The sequence below is a fragment of the Scyliorhinus canicula genome, chromosome 3 (genome assembly GCF_902713615.1).
Source record: "Scyliorhinus canicula chromosome 3, sScyCan1.1, whole genome shotgun sequence".
In the NCBI taxonomy this organism is placed as follows: Eukaryota; Metazoa; Chordata; class Chondrichthyes; order Carcharhiniformes; family Scyliorhinidae; genus Scyliorhinus; species Scyliorhinus canicula.
Genome location: NC_052148.1, coordinates 75,471,736 through 75,491,569, shown reverse-complemented (window position 1 = coordinate 75,491,569; position 19,834 = coordinate 75,471,736).

The following is a 19,834-nucleotide window of genomic DNA, read 5'->3' as shown; positions in this document are numbered from 1 at the left end:
CTGCTGAGCAGCTCATCGCTCATAAATGAGGATCCTCGGTCGCTGTGGACGTAGGCAGGGAAACTGAACAGATGTCCGCCACCGTCATCAAAGCCCTCAACACCACCTTCGCTCTGTTCGGTTTCCCTGCCTACGTCCACAGCGACCGAGGATCCTCATTTATGAGCGATGAGCTGCTCAGCAGGGGCATTGCCTCGAGCAGGACGATGTCGGCCTTGATACGGTTGAAAGCCTAGTGAGCCTCAGCCGTCAGTGGGAAAACGTTGGAATGAATGAGTGGGCGGGCCTTGTCCGCATAGTTAGGGACCCACTGGGCGTAGTACGAGAAGAACCCCAGGCATCGTTTGAGGGCCTTGGGGCAGTGGGGAAGGGGGAGTTCCATGAGGGGGCGCATGCGATCGGGGTCGGGCCCTAGAACTCCATTTAGAACCACATAGCTGAGGATGGCTACCACATTCACCCCCTGTTAAAAAAAAGAAGATGAGGAGTGCTAAACACACACTTCTCCTTGTTGTAGGTTAGGTTGAGGAGTTTGGTGGTGTGGAGGAATTTGGCAAGGTTAGCGGCGTGGTCCTGCTGGTCGTGGCCACAGATGGTGACGTTATCCAGGTATGGGAAGGTGGCCCGCAGTCCGTACCAGTCAACCATTCGGTCTATCTCCCGTTGGAAGGCCGAGACCCCGTTAGTGATGCCGAAGGGAACCCTAAGGAAGTGGTAAAAGGGGCCGTCCGCTTCAAACGCGGTGTACGGGCGGTCCGCCTTGCGAATGGGGAGCTTGTGGTAGGCAGATTTCAGGTCCACCGTCGAGAAGACCCGGTACTGTGCAATCTGATTGACCATATCAGACGTGCGTGGGAGAGGGTACGCAGCGCCGGCCCTAGGGTTGCTGGCGCCCCGGGCAAGCTGAACTTTGGCGCCCTTCGGGGGGGGGCGGGGGCGGGAGGGGCCGAGCCCGAGGCGGGGGGGGGCCGAGGGGGGGGCCGAGGGGGGGCGGGGCTGAGGCAGGGGTGGCTGAGGGGGAGGCGGGGGGGGCCGAGGGGGGGGGGCGGGGGGGCCCGAGGCGGGGGGGGCGAGGGGCGGGGGCGGACGGAGGGTGGACGGAGGGGGGGGGCGGACGGAGGGGGGTGGGAGGGGGGGGCGGAGGGGGCCGCCCTGGGGGAGGGCGGCCACCACGCATGCGCTGGTTGGCACCGGCCCAACTGCGCATGCGCGGGACCCGAGTCTCTGGCGCCCCCAGCACATGGCGCCCCGGGCGACTGCCCGAGTTGCCGGTGCCTTGGGCCGGCCCTGAGGGTATGCGTCGAGCTGCGTGCACCGATTGATGGTCTGACTGTAGTCAACGACCATCCTGTTTTTCTCCCCAGTTTTCACAACTACCATTTGAGCTCTCCAGGGGCTGTTGCTGGCCTCAATAATACCTTCCCATAGCAGCCGCTGGACCTCAGACCTGATGAAGGTCTGTCCTGGGCGCTGTACCGTCTGCTCCTGGTGGCGATGGGTTCGCAATCCGGGGTGTGGGTCGCAAACAGAGAAGGCGGGTCGACCTTAAGGGTCGTGAGGCCGCAGACAGTAAGGAGTGGTAGGGGTCTGCCAAATTTCAGCGTTAGGCACTGGAGGTTGCACTGGAAGTCCAGGCCGAATAGCAAGGCAGCGCAGAGGTTGGGGAGGACATGGAGCCGGAAGCTGCTGAACTCTATGCCCTGGATGGTGAGGGTAGCGGTGCAGTACCCCCGGATTGCCACGGAGTGGGATCCGGAGGCCAGGGAGATTTTATGGTTAGCAGGGTGTATCGTGAGGGAGCAACGCCCTACCGTATTAGGGTGGATGAAGCTCTCAGTGCACCCGGAGTCCAGAAGGCATGATGTCTCATGCCCATTGCCCTTCACTGTCGTCGACGCGGTCGCGAGGTTGTATGGTCGGGACTGGTCGATCGTGATGAAGGCGCGACGCGGCTGATCGTCGGTGGTTACAGGCGAGGAGCGGCCCGATGAGGTGCCCGACGAGCAGGTGTCCTGAGGCGAGGAAGATGGCAGCACCCATGGGGCGCACGTGTCCTGAAGCAGGCAAGATGGCGGGGCCCACGGCCGCATGTGTTGTGAGACGAGCAAGATGGCGGCGCTTACGGGCCGCACGTGGTCTGAGGCGAGGAACATGGCAGCACCCACGGGTCACACATGGGGGGTGCAGGGACAACAGCGGCGACCGAGCAGGCCTGGCACACAGCAGCAAAATGTCCTTTCTTATTGCAGGCCTTTCAGAGCGTGCTCCGTGCCGGGCAGCGCTGTCGGGGGAGTTTTGACTGTCCGCAGAAGTAGCACTTGGGTCCCCCGGGGTTGGTTGGCTGCTGCGCGGCGCAGGCCTGGGGTTGGCTGGCGGCTGTCGCTGGTGGGGTCCACGATGGGGTGTTTGCTGGCAGAGTCCACGATGCCCAGGAGGGGTAGGCCGTGCGGTCGGGGGCCTACGCCTGTACATTGTGGGAGGCGACTGTGAGTGAGATCATTAGTTTCGTGGTCACCGCGAGGTCAAGGGTAGCCCCTTCTAAGAGGTGCTGGCGGATGTAAGCTGACCCTATGCCTGTAACGAACGCGTCTCTAATTAGAAGTTCAGAATGTTCAACGGCCGAAACGGCCTGGCAATCGCAGTCCCTTGCCAGGGTGTGCAGGGCATGCCAGAAATATTCCACAGAGTCACTGGGGAGTTGATGCCGCGTGGACAGGACGTGCCTGGTGTAGATTTTGTTGGTCTGCTGAGCGTAACTCTCCTTCAGTAGCACCATGGCCTCAGCGTAGGTAGGTGCATCCCGGATGAAGGGAAAGATATCGGAGCTCAGCTGCGTGTAGAGGATCTGGAGCTTCTGTGCCTCTGAGCGCAGATCCGATGTATGCTTCAAAGCAAGCTAGCCAATGTGTGAAGGCCAACTTGGCATTGTTTGCTTGAGGGTGCAGCTGCAGGCGCTCAGGCTTGATGTGGAGATCCATCGTTGTAAAATTTCTGTGTAATAAATTGATGCACTATTAATTACGACGAGATGAGAGTAGAGTGTAATCGAGGTTTTATTATGCAGAGATGTGTAGCTTCCCGCAGCTGCTGCCAAAATGGCTGCAGCTTGGAGAACCCACACATTTATACTCCGCCTACTGGGTGGAGTCAGCAGACAGAGATCTACACCCATACCTGTAGTACAGGAGCCTTACCGTAATACACCTCATATGCGATATATAAAATACAACAGTGGTGGCTACCACAAAGACACAAACCGAAATAGATGGAGAGTTGATTATAATCACTTAAAAGGTTAGAATTCTTTACAGAAATTATATTAGTGTATCTAAGAAGGCTTTAGAAGAATCTTTATATCTCTCCCCCTCCTTATCTGGGTATGATCATGGATCTACTTAAGGCACAGTAGATGCTGAGCTTTCGGAGCACTGCTCCTTCCTCAGGTGAATGGAGAGGTAAGTTCCAGAAACATTTGTAGAGACAAAGTCATATATAAATATGTGCTCCGAAAACTAGTGATTTGAAACAAACCTTTTGGACTTTAACCTGGTGTTGTAAGACTTCTTACTGTGCTCACCCCAGTCCAACGCCGGCATCTCCACATCATGGCTACTTAAGGCAGGTGAGGTGCAATGCCATATTAGTTTCTGAGCGGCCAGTGAGCTTTCAGCAAATTACATTGGATGCCAGCTGCTAGATGCTGGAAAGGGAGAGGAGAAGGTTCATCGTATCAATGTATTGATATGTCTCAGTCTATTAGATTGATGTTTCTCTTCTAGACTTAAATGGATTGTTCTATAACTATTCATTTTTAATGTCTTTGTACACACTTGTGTTAGTAATTACTGTACTCATGTTGTATATTATCTCTGAACATATTAGTGTATAGCGGTTATTACTTTACAGGTATTTTATTTTATCAGTGTATTGATAATAAAGGTATTTTATCTGTAGGATATCGATCAGTGAACTTGTGTATCACTGTCAAGTATAAATGTGACCATATGCAATTTAATTTATTGTCAGCGCTTTTGTGTAATCTATTGCTTTTGAATGTATTGTGTAACTTTGGTTTTTGGATACATTTTGTTTTTAACAAACAATTTTTAATGGGGTTTTGGCATAACAAACAGCCACAGTACAAAAACAATGGAGTACAAAGAACAGTAATCAAAAAGCAACCGCCGACATCCGTCCCTCCAAGGTCCGCCTATTTAACGCCCTACTCTATAGTATAGAGGGAAATTTGGCCTATTGGATAAGTAACTGGCTATCACATAGAAGACAGAGGGTGGTGGTGGATGGAACATTTTCAGACTGGAGACCAGTTACCAGCAGTGTACCACAGGGGTCCTCTGCTATTTGTGATTTTTATCAATGCCTTGGAGAAGGGGGCTGAAGGGTGGGTCAGTAAATTTGCTGATGACACCAAGATTGGTGGAGTAGTGGATGAGCTGGGGGGCTGTTGTAGGCTGCAAAGAGACATTGATAGGATGCAGAGCTGGGCCGAAAAATGGCAGATAGAGTTTAACCCTGATAAGTGCGAGGTGATTCATTTTGGTAGAAAAAATTTGAATGCGGATTACAGGGTCAACGGCAGGCTTCTGAGGAATGTGGAGGAACAGAGAGATCTTGGGGTTCATGTCCACAGATCTCTGAAGGTTGCCACTCAAGTGGATAGACCCGTGAAGAAGGCCTATAGTGTGTTAGTGTTTATTAACAGGGGGCTTGAGTTTAAGAGCCGCGGGGTTATGCTGCAACTATACACAACGCTGGTGAGACCACATTTGGAGTATTGTGTGCAGTTCTGGTCACCTCATTATAGGAACGATGTGGAAGCATTGGAAAGGGTGCAAAAGAGATTTACCAGGATGCTGCCTGGTTTGCAGGATAGGTCTTATGAGGAAAGGTTGAGGGAGCTAGGGCTTTTCTCTTTGGAGCGGAGGAGGATGAGAGGCGATTTAATAGAGGTTCATAAGATGATGAGGGGGATAGATAGAGTGGACGTTCAGAGACTATTTCCTCGGGTGGATGTAGCTGTTACAAGGGGGCATAACTTTAAGATTCAGGGTGAGAGATATAGGAGGGATATCCGAGGTAGGTTCTTTACTCAGCGAGTAGTTAGGGTGTGCAATGGACTGCCTGCTGTGATAGTGGATTCGGACACTTTAGGAACTTTCAAGCGGTTGTTGGCTAGGCACATGGAGCACACCAGAATGACAGGGAGTGGGATAGCTTGATCTTGGTTTCGGACAATGCTCGGCACAACATTGAGGGCCAAAGGGCCTGTTCTGTGCTGTACTGTTCTATGTTCTATGTACCCTAACACCCCCTTCCCACTCCGCAAAGAAGTCAAAGAATGGTTGCCATTTCCGGGCGAACCCTGACACCAACCCTCTCAAGGCGAACTTGATCTTTTCCAGGCCGAGAAAGCTTGCCGTATCGGTTAACCAGGCCTCTGACTTCGGAGGCCTAGACTCCCTCCAAGCCAGTAATATCCATCGCCAGGCTACCAAGGAGGAAAAGGCCAGAACATCTGCCTCTCTCTCCTGAACACCCTAGTCTTCCAACACTCCAAAGATCGCTACCCCGGACTAATTTCCACCCTTGTCTTCAATACCCTGGACATGACATCCGCGAACCCCTGCCAATATCCCCTAATTTTTGGGCATGCCCAGAACATGTGGACATGGTTCGCTGGTTCACCCGCACACCGAACACACTTGTCTTCAACCCAAAAAAATCTACTCATCCGGGCCGCTGTCATGTGCGCCTGGTGCACCACCTTAAATTGGATCAAGCTGAGCCTTGTGCATGTAGCGGTAGGCCGTCTTCCATCTCATTCCCCCAGTTCCTCTTCCCACTTATGCTTCAGCTCTTCTATATGCGTCTCCTCCAGAGCCACCACGGGACTGGTACAATATCTCGCCGGCGGGAATGGCAACGGTGCCGTTATCAGCGCCCCCAAACTGGTGCCCCTGCATGAGGCTGCCTCCATCCACTCCCAAGCCGTCCCAGTCCCCACTACCCACTTCCTTATCATCGCAATATTGGCCGCCCAGTAATAATTACTAAAATTTGGCAGGGCCAGCCCCCACTCCCCCGATTCCTCTCGTGGGGACTTACCCGCCCGAACAAAACCCAAAATAATTTTGTTGTGATATACCTTCAATTCACAGTGAGGAAAAGAGAGCAAGTGAACAGTAGGCTTTATTAGTCATGAACTTGCCTAGCCAGAGTCAGTAGTACAGATGAATTCCGCCCACAAGAGGCCGGCTTATATATGGTCCTGGTGTGGGCGGAGCCAGATGCAGAGCCATACCAGGGTTACAGTACAGTACCTGGAAGTAGTTCATCTCACCACTTCCAGGTCACAGGTTACAGGTTACGGTATCATGCATACATTATGGTGAATACATTCACCACATTCTCCCCCTGTTAAAAAAAATCATGTCCAGCAGGGGTGATGTGGGGTCATTACATATTCAGTCTATCTGGAGGTAGGATCGTTCTCTTCGACCTCCGCAGCTCTGGCGGTGCGGCGGGCACAGTTGTCGCAGGTGGTGACTCCAGGGGCATTGTGTCTGGAGCTTGAGCCTCCGTCCGGGGTGTTGGAGATGGTTGGGGTGCGGGGGTAGGGTGGGGGTTGATGGGTGGCGGCAGTGTCGGTGCGGGACAATACAGGAGATCTAGGGGGGCGTATGGGGCGCTGTGAGTGGTGGCGGGGAGGGGAGATGTGTTGGCGGGGGAACCAGCTGGCGCCAGGTGCTGTAGGGAGATTGTGTCTTGCCGTCCATCCTGATGCGCGATGTAAGTGTACTGGGGGTTAGCATGGAGCAGCTGGACCCTCTCGACCAGGAGGTTGGTCTTATGGCTCCTCATGTGTCTCCGGAGAAGGACTAGTTCAGGAGTTTTCAGCCAAGATGGAAGCAAGATCCCGGAGCAAGACCAGCAAGGGCTGGTTTAGTTCACTGGGCTAAATCGCTGTCTTTTAAGGCAGACCAAGGCAGGCCAGCAGCACGGTTCAATTCCCGTACCAGCCTCCCCAAACAGGCGCCGGAATGTGGCGAGTAGGGGCTTTTCACAGTAACTTAATTGAAGCCTACTCGTGACAATAAGCAATTTTCTTTTTTTTTCATTTTTCAGATGGACTTCCTGGGGAAGATAAACAAATGATTATGAGGGGTCTTGTTCGGGGCCTTGCAGATGAGCGTTCTGATGGAGTGGAGGGCGTCAGGGATGACCTCCTGCCAGCAGGGTATTGGGAGACTTCTAGACCTAAGGGCCAGAAGAACGGCCTTCCATACCATTGCGTTCTCCCTCTCCACCTGCCCGTTTCCCTGCGGGTTATAGCTCGAGTCGCTGCCTTTGTTGAGCAGGTACTGACGCAGCTTATCGCTCATGAACGATGTGCCCCAGTCACTGTGGATGTAGGCAGGGAAACCGAACAGCGTGAAGGTGCTGTGCAGTGCCTTTATTACTGTGGCTGAGGTCATGCCGGGGCAGGGGACGGCAAAGGGGAAGCGGGAGTATTCATCGATGACGGTGAGAACGTATATATTGTGGTTGGAGGAGGGGAGTGGCCCTTTGAAGTCAATATTTAGACGCTCAAAGGGCCAGGAGGTCTTTACTAGGTGGGCCTTGTCTGACTGGTAGAAGTGCAGTTTGCACTCCACGCAGACTTGGCAGTCCCTGGTCATGGCTTTGACCTCTTCGGGGGAGAAGAGCAGATTGCGGGCCTTAATGAAGTGGGGAAGCCGGGTGACACCCGGGTGGCAGAGGTCATTGTGGATAGTCCAAAGTCGGTCATCTTGTGCGCTGGCGCGTGTGCCGCAGGATAGGGCATCTGGGGGCTCGTTGAGCTTCCCAGGACGATACTTGATATCGTAGTTGTAGGTGGAGAGTTCGATCCTCCACCTCAAGATTTTATCATTTTTTATTTTGCCCCGTTGTGCGTTGTCGAAAATGAAGGCTACCGATCATTGGTCGGTGATGAGGGTGAACCTCCTACCTGCTAGGTAGGGCCTCCAGTGCCGCACGGCTTCCACTATGGCTTGTGCTTCCTTCTCGACCGAGGGTTGTCGAATTTCGGAAGCGTGGAGGGTCCTAGAGAAAAATGCTACTGGCCTGCCCGCCTTGTTGGGCGTGGCGTCTGCGTTGCTCTCTATCTGAGAGGGGATGGACTCATCCACCGCATGCACTGCGGCCTTGGTGATATCGGCCTTGATGCGGCTGAAGGCCACACGGGCCTCATCCATCAGGGGAAAAGTGGTTGTTTGAATAATGGGGCAGGCTTTGTCCGCATAGTTAGGGACCCACTGGGCGTTGTACAAGAACAGCCCCAGGCATCGTTTTTGGGCCTCGAGGCTGTGGGGGGGGGGAGTTCTGTGAGGGGGTCCATACGGTCGGGGTCTGGCCCTAGGACTCCGTTCTCTATGACATAGCCGAGGATGGTTAGTCTGCTCCTGGTGGCGATGGGCTTACAGTTAGGAGTGAGGTTCGCAAAGAGTGAAGGGGGGGAGGCCTTGAACGTCGCGAGGCTGCACACCGTGAGGGGGGGGCAGGGGTCTGCCGAACTGTAGGGTCAGGCTTCGGTGTGCAGTTGAAAGTACATTGAAAGTTGAATCCGAGCAGTAGGGGGGTGCAGAGATGGGGGAGGACATAGAGCTTAAAAAGCGCGTACTCTGTGCCCTGCATTGTGAGATTGGTGATACAGTACCCCCAGTTCCTCTGCTGTCACATCTCAATAGATGCATTTCCTCGCAAGTAGAGTCAGGGTTTTGAGGTACTTGTCCAGCGATTCTCCGGTGCGTTAATGATAGTGAGGAAGTGCCTAGCGAACACCTCATTTACGGACTTCACGAAATGTGCCTTGAGAGTTGCGACCGCCGCCTCATACGTGGCCGCTTTTTCGATCATTACAGGGGCTGGTTTAGCACAGGGCTAAATCTCTGGCTTTGAAAGCAGACCAAGGCAGGCCAGCAGCACGGTTCAATTCCCGTACCAGCCTCCCAAACAGGCGCCGGAATGTGGCAACTAGGGGCTTTTCACAGTAACTTCATTTGAAGCCTACTTGTGACAATAAGCAATTTTTATTTTCATTTAATTTCCATTACAGAGATTCGATTGCTCACCTGGGCATGGAGGAGTCGCAGCTTGAAAGTCTCTGTGGGAGGCGGTGTGGAGGAGTCAAGGTAGGCCTCGAAGCATCGGAGCCAATGTTCGAAAATTTCCTTGGCTTCAGACACGCGGGCGTTGAGTTCGAGCCTGTCTGGCTTTAGAGCGGCTTCCATAGTGCTGTCGATGACTAATAAATTGATAGACCTTCAAGTCACAGTGAGGCAGAGAGAGCAAGTGAACAGTAGGCTTTATTAGTCATGAACTTGCCAAGCCAGAGTCAGTAGTATAGATGAATGCCGCCCACAAGAGGTCGACTTATATATGGTCCCGGTGTGGGCGGAGCCATACCGGGGTTACAATGCAGTACCTGGAAGCAGTTCATATCACCACTTCCAGGTCACAGGTTACAGGTTATGGTAGCATGCATTTATTATGTTGAATACATTCACCACATGTTGATCTCTTAAAAAAGGACCGCGGGATGAAAATTGGGAGGCATTGGAATACAAATAAAAATCTCAGCAATATCGTCATCTTAACTGACTGCACCCTCCCCGCCAGTGACAGCGGGAGCGCATCCCATCTCCGAAACTCGCCCCTCATCTGCTCAACCAGCCGGGACAAGTTCAACTTGTGTAACCGGCCCCAGTTGCGCGCCACTTGTATCCCCAGATATCTAAAATTGGCTCCCACTAACCTGAACGGTAACTCTCCCAGCTGGCCCTCCTGACCTCTTGCCTGGACTACAAACATCTGACTCTTCATCATTTTCAATTTGTATCCCGAAAACCGGCCAAATTCCCCCAGAATCGCCATAATCTCCCTCAGCCCTGCCCCTGGATCTGCTACATATAGGAATAAGTCATCCGCATACAGCGATACCCTATGCTCCACTCCCCCCCCCCCCCCCCCCCCCCCCCCCCCTCGGTGCAGCCTAAAATAGTCCGAGTTCAGCTTATTCGTCCTTACACTGGCTTCCGGGGCCTGGTACAACAGGCTGACCCAGTCGATAAAGCCCCTACCAAACCCAAACCGTCCCAGCACCTGCCATAGATAGTCCCACTCTACCCAGTCAAGCGCCTTCTCCGTGTCCATGGCCACAACTACCTCAACTTCCCTTTTCTCCGGGGGCATCATAATCACATTAACCACCCTTCTTATATTGGCTACCAACTGCCTACCCTTGACAAATCCGGTATGGTCCTCCGTAATCACTTCCGGCACACAATTTCCAATCCTGGAGGCCACACCTTGGCCAGCAACTTAGCGTCCACATTAAGCAACGAGATCAGCCTATAGGACCCAAGTAACTCCGCGTTCTTGTCCGCTTCAGTATTAATGAGAGAGGTAGCCTGTGACATCGCCGGGGGCAGCTCCCCTCTATCCCTCGCCCTAATATCCCCGAACATTTCTTGTAAAATTCCACCGGGAACCCGTCTGGCCCCAGAGCTTTACCCGACTGCATCGCCTTCAAGCCCTCAGATATTTCTTCAGCCCCAATCGGAGCCCCCAACTCACCCACCAGCTCCCTACCCACCCTTGGGAAAGTCAACCCGTCCAGAAAGCATTTCATCTCCTCGGGCCCCGAGGAGATGGGGGGGATTCCAAGCGATAGAGTCCGCTATAAAAGTCCCTAAACGCCCTGTTTTGCCCGGCCGAGTCCCTACAAGGTTCCCATCTCTGTCGACCACTTTTTCAATTCCCCTGGCCGCCTCCCTCTTCCTCAACTGCTGTGCCAGCATTCTGCTGGCCTTCGCTCCATATTCATACTGCGTCCCCTTCGCCTTTCTAAGTTGCTCCACTGCCTTGCCCATGGACAGTAACCCAAACTCAGCCTGCAGCCTCCGGCCCTCCCTTAACAGTTCCGCCCCTGGGATCACCGCATACCTCCTGTCTACCCGTAGGATCTCCTTGATCAGTCTGTCCATCTATGCCCTGTCCGTCCTGTCCCTATGAGCCCAGATTGAAATCAACTCCCCTCTCACCACTGCCTTCAGTGCCTCCCAGACCATCGCTGCTGAGACTTCCCCTGTGTCGTTGACCTGCAGGTAGTCCTGCATGCACTTCCCTACTCTCTCGCACACAACCTCGTCCGCCAACAAGCCCATGTCCAATCGTCACTGCGGGCACTGAAAGCTCTCCTCACTGACCTGCAGTTCCAACCAGTGTGGGGCATGGTCCGAAATAGTAATGGCCGAGTACCCTGTGTCCACCACCCCCGCCAGCAGATCCCTACTCAAAATCAAAAAATCGATCCGGGAATACATTTTATGTACATGCGAGTAGAAAGAAAACTACCTAGCCATCTGCTGCCTAAACCTCCATGGGTCGATCCCCCACATTTGCTCAATGAACCCTATCAGCTCCTTTGCCATCGCTGCCACCCTCCCCGTTTTCGAGCACGACTGGTCCAGGCCGGGGTCGATAACCGGCTCATTCAGCCCTCTAACGTTCCAGGTAATCAGCATTCCCCCTTTCTGGGCCCGCCCGCGCCCATGCGCCGCGCCGCCTTCTGCATGCCTCAAGGTAGCCCTCATCCCCGACCTCTACCCGAATGCAGGCCCCACCCTCGTGAGCAGAGTAATTCCCCCCTCCTCACCCCCCCCTACCAACATTACCCTATAACCCAACCTCTGCCCTGCATTGAACCAATACACACCCCCAACTGTGCTTCCGTGGACTAGCCCACCCAGCTAGCCTGGTGACCCTCCCACCTAATGCTCCCTACTCCCCTCCCCCGCCCATTGAAACCGCTTCCCGCATCAAACCAAAACCAAACAATCTCTTAATTACCATAGGAGACAGCCCAAGAGAGACAGAGACCCCCACAAGAAAATCACCAACCATCCCCATCAAAACACCGAAAAACCCACAAAAGCCGAATATCTTTTACTCCCCCATCTTCACCCAAACTTCAAAGACAAAAAAAAAGGCAACAATCAAGCCATATATACATCGTTCAAAAAAAAAGAAAGATACCGCCGCTTAAGTCCAAAAAGTTCTCAGTTCTGCACCAGTCCCTTCTTCTTGGCCAAATCCATCGCCTCTTCGGGCCACTCAAAGTAATGGTGCTGGTCCTCATGAGTGACCCAGAGGCGCGCCGGGTAGAGGAGCCCGAACTTCACTGTCTTCTTGAACAGGATCTCCTTCACTTGCCTGAAGCCTGCCCTCCTTCTGGCCACCTCCACACTCAGGCCGTAATAGCCCCGCAATATGCTATTGTCCCACCTGCAGCTCCTGATACATTTGGCCCACTGGAGGACACACTCTTTATCCAAAAATCTGTGGAACCGAACCATCATCGCCCTTAGCGGGTCCCGGGGCCATGGCTTCCTCGTCATGGCCCTGTACGCCCTGTCCACCTCCAACGGCCAGGGAAAAACCCCCACACCCAGAAGCTTCTGGAACATATGTCCACAAAAGCGCCAGCATCAGCCCCCTCAGGGAGACCGACAATTCTTAAATTCTGCCGCTCTCCACCTTTTCAAACAGTCTTTTCTGCTGATCCTTCAGCATCCCCACCTCCAGCGACACCACCTTTTGGTGCTCCTCCTGGTCCACCAGCGCTTTCTCCAACTTCTGGATCGTCCGATCCTGGGCTCCCAGCTTACGTTCCATCCGATCGACTGACTCCTTTATTGGGTCTAGACAATCTCATTTCTGTTTGGCGAAGCCCTCTAGGATGACCTGCATCAGCTCCTCCATCGATGGCTGGGCTGTCGCAGCGGGGGTCCGAATCTCGGCCATGTTAGCTTCAGCAGCCATTTCTATCCAGCCCTTGCTTATCTTTCTATATCTTCCCTTACGGTCCCTTGGGGTTCTCCGTTCCATGCACCACTGTGTGGATACAGTGCTTAAATGCCCGCACTTTCAAAATCAGAACTCAAAGCCACGAAAAATTCGGGGGAAAAAGTCCAAAAGCCCGGCGAGAGCGGGAGCCACCAAGTACGCGACTTATTCCCTTACAGCCGCCACCGGAAGTCCTGGTTTTTGGATACATTTGCCTGAACCTGTCCATCATGATAGAATATGATTGATGAGCCATAGGTGGCATTTTGGGCATTCTAGATGATAGAATAAAATTGCAAGGAGATTATCACAGACTAGGTAAATGGTCAAAATTGTGGCAGATGGAATTCAATGTAAACAAGTGTGAGGCTATCCATTCTGGACCAAAAAAGGACAATAATTATCTTTATTATTGTCACAAGTAGGCTTACATTAAGTTACATTAACTTACATTAAGTTACTGTGAAAATCCCCTAGTTGCCACACTCCAGCGCCTATTTGGGTACACTGAGGGAGAATTCAGAATGTCCAATTCAACAGTCTTTCGTCCCGATGTGGGAGAAAACCGGAGCACCCGGAGGAAACCCATGCAGACACGGGGTGAACGTGTAGACTCTGCACAAACAGTGACCCAAGCCGGAGAGCTCTTTGCCTGTATTGCCTCGCCTGCGATATAATGAGTTACTCACCACCCAAAGGGGCACTTTTGTTATATTTATTTTAATTGGTTTGATGACACAGGGGCAACACTGTCTCCTTAAGTGTGCAATAAAAACTATTTGGAGGAGGAGAAGGTGCCTCTAGAAGGGATCAAAAATCAGAGCGGGAGCCACCAAGTAAGGCAAAGTGGGAGGAAGTTGGGTGAGGGTATGGAGGAGGGGTTCGGGTATGAGGTGCTCTGGAGGGTGAATACTTCCACCTCGTGTGTGAGGTTGGGGATAATACAGCTGAAGGTGGTAAAAAGAGCGCACCTGGCTCTTTGAGGGGTAGAAGATGTATGTGAATGTTGTGGGGGGGGGGGGCGCAAATCACGTTCATATGTTTTGGTTCTGTCCAAAGCTGGAGGATTACTGGAAGGAGGTGTTTAGGGTAATCTCTAAAGTGGTGCACGTGAAACTGGACCCGGGCTCTCAGGAGGCCATATTCGAGGTGTTGGACCAGCCTGGGTTGGAAACAGGTGCGGAGGCAGATTTTGTAGCCTTCGCCTCCTTGATCGCCCAAAAGGCGGATCCTGTTGGGATGGAGATCAACCTCTCCACCCTGTGCCCTGGCATGGCGGGGGGACCTGTTGGAATTTTTAACACTTGAAAAGGTCAAATTTGAACTGAGGGGTTCTACAATTCATGGGCATTATTAATTATGCACTTTCGAGAATTGGATCACATCGAACATTAGGGGGGTTGGAGGCTGGGAGGCTTGGGGGGGAGGGGGACTGTATGTGTTAATGGTGACTATGGGTGATTCCTGATTCCACTTTGTCATTTCTTTATGTTAACATGCGGGCTCATGTTTGGGGATTTGGTGGGCGAATGGGATCGTTGTTATTGATATGGGGATTGACATTACATTCGTTATTGATTATTGTTTATTGTTGGGTGTAAATTTGGGAGACAATGTGAAAAAGGAGTAGAATAAAAAATATTTTAAAAAAGAGTGGAATAAAGAAGTTAAACCTCAGATTGTTTCCAGATGTTGTGTACACTGAGGGAGAATTCAGAATGTCCAATTCACCTAACAGCACGTCTTTCGGGACTTGTGGGAGAAAACCGGAGCACCCGGAGGACACCCACCCAGACACAGAGATAACTTGCTGACTCTGCAGGAAAAATTGGTGAGAAATCAGAAATTACATTATTGGATTACGTGTCAAATTTTAGGGAACAATTAAATAGAGCAGGTGAAGTGGCTAGACAACATTTAAAAGTTGTACAACATGTGATTAAACGGGTAGCAGACAAGAAATCCAAAGTTCGTAGTTTTGCCTATGGAGATAACGTTTTAGTATTGTCACCAGTGGTAGGTGAACCTTTGAAAGCAAGGTTTTGTGGATTTTATCAGATTGAAAGGAAATTAAGTGAGGTGAATTATGTGGCAAAAACACCAGATAGAAGGAAGACTCACCGAGTGTGTCATGTAAATATGCTGAAAAGGTACTTTGAAAGGGAAGGAGAAAAAAAAGAGGTTTTAATGATTCTAACTCAAAGTGACAAACCAAATCCAGATGACTGTGAATTTGACATACCTCAAATTAAATTGGAAAATTAGGCTGTTCTTAAAAATTGGGATAAATTGTTGAGTTACCTTCCAGAGGAAAAACCAATTGACCTGAAAGAGTTATTGATATCACGCGGGCACGTTTGTAGAGATAAACTGGAAAGTACCAAAATGGCTGTACATGATGTAGATGTGGGAAATGCTACTCCAATCAAACAACATCCATATAGACTTAAGCCGTTAAAATTGGCACAGGTTAACAAAGAGATTGAGAGTATGCTTAAAAATGGCATAATTGAAGTTGAGCTCACCCATAGTGATGGTACCAAAACTGGACGGTACCCAACGGTTATGTGTGGACTATAGAAAGGTTAATGCAGTTACAAGAACGGATTCTTATCCTGTCCCACATTTGGAGGATTGCATTGAGAAAGTGGGACAATTAGCTTTTATTTCCAAACTGGCTTTACTTAAAGGCTATTGGCAGGTACCTTTATCCGAAAAGGCGAAGGAGATTTCAGCTTTTGTGACTCCAGATGATATATACCAATTCAAAGTTATGCCATTTGGTATGAAAAACACACCAGCCACATTTCAACGGTTAACTAACAAAGTTGTTTCAGGATTACCCAATTGTCCGGTATACATCGACAATCTGGTAATTTTCAGCCAGACATGGACAGAACATTTGAAACTTCCGATGGAGTTATTTGATCAACACCAGGAGGCGGGTTTGGTGGTAAACCTAGCCAGAAGTGAATTTGGAAAGGGCCAAGTCACTTCCCTTGAGGAGTTTCCGAAACCCTCAAGACAAAGGGAAATAATGCGATTTCTTGGCATGAGTGGATTTGATCGAATATTTGTGCAAATGTTTTGTAGTGTGATCACTCCACTGATAAACGTGCTGAAGAAACATCAAAAATTTCAGTGGACAGCAGAGTTTCAACAGGCATTTGACTGCCTGAAAGCTGTGATAACCAATGCTCCTGTGTTGCAGAATTACAAGGGACTCTGTGATCAGATTGAACTAAAGTATCTGACTTTCAAGAGACATGCCGAGGCGTAGAGAAATGGATGGATAGTGCAGAGACCTTCTTGTTCAAAGAGACTGTCAATCGAGAAGCATTTCAGTTGGAGGAACACGAACGAAAAAAATGGATATTATTATACCTGTTTGCGTGTGTTGTTTTTTGAAACGAGAAAGTATATTTACTGTGTGCATTTCTTAAAGGATAGTGAAAAGGTGAAAAATGAAACCATCTTGAAGTTGATTGTTTATTTTTTTTCTTGGGGGAAGGTGCCATGTGAAAGTACCTTTAAGAAATGGGTGTTTGGGGCAGCACGGTGGCATAGTGGTAGCACTGCAGTCTCACGGCGCCAAGGTCCCAGGTTCGATCCCGGCACTGGGTCACTGTCTGTGTGGACCTTGCACATTTTGCCCGTGTTTGCATGGATTTCGCCCCCACAACCCAATGATGTGCAAGGTAGGTGGATTGAACACGCTAAATTGCCCCTTAATTAGAATAAAAATGAATTGGGTACTCTAAATTTTTATATTAAAACAATGAGTGTTTAAGAAATGTACCTTTAAGAAATGGGTGTTCATCAGTGATGTCAGAGTGTGAGTGGAGCTGAGCTGTATGTCAGCTTTTTACTTTCATTTTAGGCTGTTTGCGGCAGGGTGTGTTTTTGTTTTGTTTTCAGTGTTGGATCTGAAGCCAGACAGAGCAGGTGTACTGTTGATCTCTCTGCCATCAAAAGACTATCTCTTGATCATTTGGTGAATTCAGAATTATAAATGTTCTCAGTAGTGAATGTAAACCTAATGTGCTTCTGGCAAAAGGTGTTTATTTTGTCTTCTGGATGTTGTTTCGGAAGCTATTAAGGATTACTTAGTGCTGTATTCTTTGTGGGGTTGTATTTGAATTGATGGATGCTAAGATGTTCACTGTATGTTTTAAAAAGGTTAAATTGAGTTCATAGAATAAACATTGTTTTGCTTTAAAAAATACTTTTCCATTTCTGCTGTACCACCCTGTAGAGTGGGCTGTGTGGCTGTGTGCTCCCCATACCACAACCTATTAAAAGTTGTGGGTTAGGTGTACTCCATGATACACTTTGGGGTTCTCTAAACTCTGGCCCATAACACAGCCCTATCACGTTCTTCACGCCCCCAACAATGGAACAATAACCCCCACCCCCCCCCCCCCCAAACTAGATTTCTGCTTCTGCTGACATTTTAATTTTCTCTGAGAAAATTGACGAATGGCTGCCATCTCCGATGAACCCTAACATTGACCTTCTTAGGGCAAAATTTATTTCCTCGAGACTGAGAAACCCAGCCATGTCACTAACCCAGGTCTCTAATATCGGGGGCTTTGAGTCCCTCCACATTAACAGAATCCGTCTCCAGGCTACCAGGGAGGCAAAGGCCAAGACGTCGGCCTCTTCCGCCCCCTGGACTCCCGGCACTCCAAAGATCGCCACCTCTGGACTCGGCACCACCCAGTACCCTGGACATAGCCTTAACAAAACCCTGCTAAACCCCTCTAAGCTTCGGGCATGCCCAAAACTTCTGGAAATGATTTGCTGGACCTCCCGCGCACCTCGCACACCTGTCCTCTACATACAAAAACTTGCTCATCCGGGCCATCGTCATGTGTGTCCAGTGGACTACCTTAAATTGTATCAGGCTGAGCCTGGCAAATGATGAGGATGTGTTAACCCTGCTTAAGGCATCCCCCCACAGACCTGCCTCTATCTCTTCCCCTAGCTCATCTTCCCACTTGCCCTTTTGTTCCTCTATCTGAGTTTCCTCCAACTCCATAAGCTCTTTGTAGATATCTGATACATTCCCCTCTCATACCCATGTTCTGCAAACTACCCTGTCCTGTATTCCCCGTGGTGGCAGGAGCGGGAAGGTCGGAAGCTGCCTTCTCAGAAAATCCGTACCTGCAGATATCTGAACCATTCCCTGCTGGCAATTCAAATTTCTCCTCCAAATCCTTCAAGCTCGGGAAGCTCCCGTCTATAAATAGAGCTCCCATCTTCTCAATTCCTACACTGCCATCTCCAAAACCCTCAATCTAGTCTACCTGGTACAAACCAATGGTTATTGTAAATCGGGGCCCAGACCGATGCTCCCTCCGCTCTCCTATATTTACTCCACTGCCCCCCAGACTCTCAGAGCCGCCACCACCACCGGGCTTGTGGAGGACCGGGCAGGCGAGAACGGCAGAGGTGCTGTTAGCAGTGCCCCCAAACTTCTGTTCTTACACGATGCCATGTTCGGCAGCGCCAACCCACCCTCCCCTCGACTACGCTCCAACGCTTTCTTCACTCGCGGGGTTTTACCCGCCCACACAAAGCCCAAAATCACCTTATTCACCCGTTTAAAAAAGGCCCTCGGGATAAAGATGGGGAGTCACTGAAAGACAAACAGAAATCTGGGGAGGACCGTCATTTTCACGTTCTGTACCCTCCCCACCAGTGACAGCGGGAGCATGTCCCATCTCCTAAAGTCCTCCTTCATTTGTTCTACAAGCCAGGACAAGTTTAACTTGCGCGATGTCTACCATTCTAAACGGCAGCTCTCTCAGTCTCCTCGCCTGCCCCCCTCTCCTGGATCGCGAACAACTCGCTTTTCCCCATATACAATTTCTACCCTGAAAACCTGCCAAATTCCCCTAAGGTGTGCATAATCTCCCCCATCCCCTTGAACGGATCCAGAATGTACAGGAGCAGGTCATCCGCGTAAAGCGAGACCCGATGATCCCCCCCCCCCCCCCCCGACCAGCCCTTTCCAGTTCTTAGAAGCTCTTAACGCCATCGCCAATGGCTCTATGGCCAGAGAAAACAACAGCGGGGTGAGGGGACACTCTTGCCTTGTCCCTCGGTGCAGTTTAAAAAGTCCAACATCCGCCGATTCGTATGCACACTTGCTGCTGGTGCCTGATACAGCAAGCGAACCCAATCAATTGTTAAAGTCACTCTATTCTCACATTTCCTTTGTCAGTCTTTACTTCAACTCTCAGCTTACTGCGTTTGGCCTGGTTCTTTCCTGAAGAATTACCTTGACATGCACCATACAACCCCTTTTTTTGTTTGATCATAATCCCTGTGTCCCACGTTAAGAGACCCGACTTTGGTTCTCCCTACCTTTCCCTCTTGTTGAAATGTACTTGGCCTGTATCGGAAACATCTCATTATAGATCATCCATTGCTCCATCACAATTTTTCCTGTCACTCTTTTTCTGACACAATATGAATGCTGATTACAGGGTCAACGGCAGGCTTCTGAGGAATGTGGAGGAACAGAGAGATCTTGGGGTTCATGCCCACAGATCTCTGAAGGTTGACACTCAAGTGGATAGAGCCGTGAAGAAGACTTATAGTGTGTTAGTGTTTATTAACAAGGGGCTTGAGTTTAAGAGCCACGGGGTTATGCTGCAACTATATATGACCCTGGTGAGACCACATTTGGAGTATTGTGTGCAGTTCTGGTCACCACATTATAGGAACGATGTGGAAGCATTGGAAAGGGTGCAAAGGAGATTTACCAAGATGCTGCCTGGTTTGCAGGATAGATCTTATGAGGAAAGGTTGAGGGAGCTGGGGCTTTTCTCTTTGGAGCAGAGGAGGATGAGAGGCGACTTAATACAGGTTTATAAGATGATGAGGGGGATAGTGGACATTCAGAGACTATTTCCTC